The sequence below is a fragment of the Austrofundulus limnaeus genome, unplaced genomic scaffold (assembly GCF_001266775.1).
Source record: "Austrofundulus limnaeus strain Quisiro unplaced genomic scaffold, Austrofundulus_limnaeus-1.0 Scaffold109, whole genome shotgun sequence".
Lineage (NCBI taxonomy): Eukaryota > Metazoa > Chordata > Actinopteri > Cyprinodontiformes > Rivulidae > Austrofundulus > Austrofundulus limnaeus.
In genome coordinates this window covers 788,888-794,431 of record NW_013952511.1, presented here as the reverse complement: position 1 = coordinate 794,431, position 5,544 = coordinate 788,888, and the positions used below count along the sequence as shown (strand labels likewise).

Sequence of the window (5,544 nt, the reverse complement as noted above, 5' to 3'; positions counted from 1 at the left end):
TGTTTTGTGTATATTACTTAGTGAGGTTATAATTATTGTACGTATGTGTGGATGTGGATATGTATATATCTGTGTATATGTGTGTGTGCATATGTTTATATTTGTGCGTATGGTATATGTACATACATATGTTTATGTTCGGTTGCTGGATGTTTGTTTTCTTCATCTTCTGATGGTCAGGTGTCAGGTGTGTTGTCTTGTGTGTTGTCGGTGTGCATTTCATATGTCATCAAATTTCTGTCTGTTTCTCCCTTTACAGTTCTTATATTTATTTTCTTCTTTTTCTTCTTTACTATAGTATAAAAAAGTTACTGATGATGCAGAAATTAAGAAACTAACATTCAGTTCTGTTTTCTACTGAAGTGGCTAAAAAAGGTATGACTTTCAGCTACCATCACACTAAAGTTTAGCCTGATATTTGTAAAACAAAGACAGTTGTAGGTACCAAATCTTGCAGCCGACAAAAATCCAAAAGCGTAGGTTGCGTCTGAGTTATTCTACTTGGCTGATGATACCCCAGGATACATTGTGCCATCAACAAACTAAACAAAAAAATGAAGACGGCAGAGTTTTCTGTTTCCTTTAGAGTAGATTGGAAATTCATCACAGACCAAATTATTTGTATGTCTAGCAACATACCTGATTAAATGTTCTGTTGCAAAGGCATATTAAAAGACTATATGTGAAAAGATTTGTGAATAAAAGTTCCAGCTAAAGGCATGTGATATAAAATATAACACAATGGTAACAGGGCAGCGTGTGGTCACACAAACACACATCATCCGAAGGCGAGACCATCTCATTTCACAGCCGCTTATAAAGCCTACACTGGTGGCCTACGGCCTACATAGTGTGGTCTATGTGGGCAGCAACCGATGAATTGAGACACAAGATGTGTTTGCTAAGGTTGATCAACTGAGGTGGACAGAGTTGACGGCGACAGTTAATGGCAAAGTTTAACTGGAACTAAATTCAATCTGTCCTGGTTTTACCTCTCTGCCCTGCCAGCAACAGCTTATTTTTCTGAACTTTTTTTTTGTCTCCACCTCATTTTTTAGGACTCTGAAGTACAAACTGTACTAAGTCCCACCCCTCAGTGGGCTTAATGTCTGAGTGTGAAGGTGTGTGAGAGAAGAGTGAATGTGTCAGACTGGGAGGTACTGACAAGCCATCGTCTTTTGGCTGTTTTTGGGGTCGATTGAATTACCCAAACAGACTCCGCTGAAGCTGCAACATTCCTGTAGAGTGTTGGGAAAATGAAGCTTATCTGATTTCACTCATGAAATGTGCATGAGTCATTCTTTGTTTGTTGTTGCTTTAAAAAATAACGTTCTTAAAAGACATATGACACATCCTTGCCTCTCTAATGAACCTAAAATATGAGATTCAAGCACCGGCTTGTAAAATAAACTTTTAAATCCATGGTAGTGCTGAGATTTTTAGTGTTTGTTTTACATAAAAATGACCTTAGTCACAGCTGAAGCCTCCTGACTACAGAAAAAAATATTGTCCAAATTTCAAAATTATATACTGTATATGTATCCATTACTGTGCACATCGGCACATCATACAGGTGAAACTGAACCTTGATTCCAGTCAGTTAGTTCCAAAGAAAATACCATTTGTCCATCATCACTTTTGTTTGATTTGGTTTTGTTTTGCTTTTTTTGTACTCGTGATATAAAACTTCCAAAAAGCAATTCTCAATTAGATCTGAGAAATCAAGTTTTTACAAAGGAGAAGGTTGAAGTCAAGCAACTTCAGTGGATTCGCCCTCAGAAACTGGCAGTCACTCTTATACTGAAGACTTGAATTGGTGATTGCCAAATCAAAGAAGTGGAAAACTGCACACACTGTCCATTTCTGAGAGCAAGAGGCTATCCTGAAACAACACATCAAAAACAGGTGGGTTTTTTGGGGAACARACTCTTCCAAATGAAGAACAGTTTGTTCTTCAGTGCCCTTTCTTCCTGTTGCTCTGAACTCTTGCYTTGGTAGACCACAAAGTCTGAGACCAGACCAGTTGGTGCTGCCAAGACAAACGCCTTCCATCCAGTTGGGTATGGTTTGCCAGGTTCATACTGGCAAACTGGGTATTGACCTGCAAATGGAACCATTTGCTCATTAATGCAGAATTTTCCTGTTCTACTTCAATCAAATTCAACCATATTCTCTCTGCTTCTGAGACTGATTCCCTTTCTGTTATATGAAAAATATGGAGGAAATAACTACAAATGTCCTCTATGAGATACTTTTTTTTTTCGTTTCATGGTGAGAGTATGACATTTAGGTCAAACCTCAAAGTTCAATCTCGTAATATTRAGATGTCTCCCTCAGAGTACGTGTTGAGAGCAACTCTCAACTATTACCACACCAAAATTTTCTTTTGTGTYGGCTAATGTCACTGATCCACTGTGGTAGGATAGACCCTAAATGTTAACTGGTTTTAAGCCCCACTTTGAGGACTTTGTGTGCTGTATAAAGCCCAGGATCCCAGCAAGTTCTGTGGCGCTCACGTTCGTCTCCTACCTGTAATTGTAAGGTAACGATACAGTTAGAGCCAAATGCACAAGTTCAAACATTGAGAAAGTTGATAAAAATAGAAAAAAATATTTAAAAAGCTGACATGGCGACAAATTACAAAATAACCAAAACACACGCAACCRTTTAGTGCAATGACTTATGGTTTAGTGGTTTAGTTTTTCAATAAGACGTTGATCTAATTTGCCTCCTACATTGCAGGACCTGCAATGTGACTATAGTGCTCAYGTACACTGCGATGATGATGTTCAAACGATCTGTCGTGCAGCTCTGTCATACCATAAAGTCGTAATGAGATYGTTTTCTCATTTTGACAAGGAGTCGTTCTCATCATAACGAGATCCAGCTCAACAGTAACTTTGTCATGTGACCACTCTACCATAGAGAACAAAAGAGCCGTGACTCTCTGTGTTTTTCAGTCGGCGTGAACCAGAATCGGCTGGTCTGAGTGTGGGCTGACTTCAGTTTTGCAGAGCTGCTGTCAACTTTCTGTGAGACTAAACTGTTGTCCTGTGACCGCACAGCCTCTTTCCTGGGGTTGCCACAGAAACCTGGCCAGCAAAATGAAAGTGGCATTCCTAGCATTGTTACACCATGTTCYGATGTGTGTTTGTGTGTGTAATCTAATAGAGACGACCAGCTCAGGACAGTAGAGCGTTCTCATCTTTTGGGGGAACCCCCCCAACCATCCCCACTCCATCTGTCTTTCTCTTTTTTCTTTACTCACTGAAGACAGAACACACTGCTCTGTATCCACAGTTTCAAATGACTCAGCTGTGTTTTCAGCTTGACAGCCTTTGAAAAGCAACAGTAACTCCTGTAACTATAGGTGTTTATGTGTGACAGCAGTCAGTCCAAGCAAAGAAACAAAATGAGTCTTTTTTTTTTTTGTTTGCTTGATTGCTTGTTCTTTAGAAAAAAGCTGGATTTCTTTGTTTCCAATCAGCAAAATGTCACAAATTCTTGTGGAGGAAAATGTAGTTGTTGAGTTTCAGTTGCCAATTCTTTTAATCTTTTTTTAAATAATCTGTAAATTAAACCTCAGATTCCTATTTTCTCAGGGGAGTCTATTCCAATTCTTTTCTTTTAATGTTTAAGAAGCATCTTTGAGCATAATAATAAGCCATTAGAACATTATCTGTTATCGTGCAGGTGTTTGTCATGGGGAGTTTTAGTTTGTACTTTWGGGGTAAATTGTGTCAACTGTCCTACATATGGGGAAATAACACTGTCCAATGGATAATAATTGTAAATATCTACGTAAGACATCAAATGTTTGCCATGAATTCAGTCAGACGTAAAAGCCCAGAGTCCCTCCRTGCTCCAACAGGAAACAGAACCACAGAGTATTTGGGTTCTGATTTGAAGAGTAATTAGATCACAGAAATGGRTGATTGCTTCATATTGGCTGCTCCTCTCTGCTGCCTTGTTTAACCCTGATGTTGTGCTCTTCACCTCTTTGTGTTTGTGTTTTGTTCATTAGGCTCGAGTAAACACGAACAGAACATTTTATTTCAGAAAGAGGCACGGAGCTCAACGAGTTTTAGGTGACCGAAAGAAAAAAAACATGGTCGCTTTGACGCAACTTTCTCAGCAAAATCAAGTTAATTTACGTTCTTCACTCTGTTTTATTGTTATAAAGTTGTTGCATTTTTTAATTTTTTTTCATTCCTCCCTGCCCTCCCACTTGTGCCCACATGGGCACACATTCCTCCCATCCACACACCACCTTTCACCCTGCGGTGGTCCCCGCAGCACCCCTGGGGTCTCTTCAGATGCCAACACCAAACACAGCCTTTCTGAGACATTGTTAAGGTTATTTATAGTCTGGCAGAGCGGAGCAAAGACGGGGGAAAACAAGATCCTCCTCTGTGTATTTTTGTGGGTCATTGTATTTGTGTGTGTGTGTGGTTATATCTGCACCACAGGGTTTAGCCTGTGGCTCCTGATGATATTTATGTCCTGCTTGGTACCAGAATATTTTGGGAATCCCCCCTGAGACCCCATGATAATACATCTGACATGTTCTATGATGCMTAAATGTTTTTATTTATTCATTTATTTTGCTAAACTRCYTTCTAATCTGCTTCTGTGCATCTTCCTGGAACTTATGACAGGAAAAAAACTGTAATAAGAACAAACAAAACATTAAAAAGTAGCGTTCCCCCAGATGGAATGCCAGTCAGTCACCAGCTGCATGCTAACATAGTGGTTGGAGATGACTCTCAGCTACTACCACACCACATTTTAGCCCATTTTTGAAAAACTTGACTGAGTCATAGCCCTTTTTGAGTTTGCCAAGGTCGATTCACTCCAAACTTTGACTCGTTATAGACGTACGTCCAGGACTTCACCTCAGAGCTTCATAAAATCTGTCCAGTGGTCCGTCATATATTTTGCTAACAGACAAACAGATGAGCACCAAGCTCCAACATTTATGGCAGCAATCATTTGTATACATGTTTATCTGGTATTATTGATATGATAAATTTATTGCAGTTTTTCTAGTGTTCGCTGTACTTCTCCATTTGTTTTTTTTTTTCTCAGTATTTTACCTTTTGGCTCTCGTTTGATGAAGTCTTTGTGTTTGAGCAGGTTGTTTTCATTTATTTCTACATATCATGAGTCATTGTTGGGGTGAGTCATGTTTATGTGTTCTGCTGTGTGTATATTATAAGTGTTGTGTTTGTATTTTCTCATCTAAAACAGTCCATAAATTTAGCATTTTGACATTTTTATGTAACTTAAACATTTCTGAAACTAAAACCTGCATAAAAATTATTTGAAATGTTTCTTTACAGAAGTGATGATTTACATAGATCTTTTTGTTTCACTCTTATGTTTGAAAGATGTAAACAGAAAAACAGAAAAAGAAGGCCGGAAACCTCGGAGACCTTTTTTTTAATCTCTTTTGTTCATGTTGTAAAAACATAACTGTGTGTGGTTCTGAGTGTAAATACCTGTGTTTGCGTGTGTGTGTGTGTGTGTGTGTGTGTGTGTGTG

General features: G+C 38.7%; 1 protein-coding gene across 3 annotated transcripts in view; it reads left to right on the top strand.

Annotated features, from left to right (window-relative positions):
* Window positions 1-5,544, top strand: part of arhgef17 (Rho guanine nucleotide exchange factor (GEF) 17) — an 80,275-nt gene that overhangs the window by 54,561 nt on the left and 20,170 nt on the right. The window lies entirely within an intron of this gene.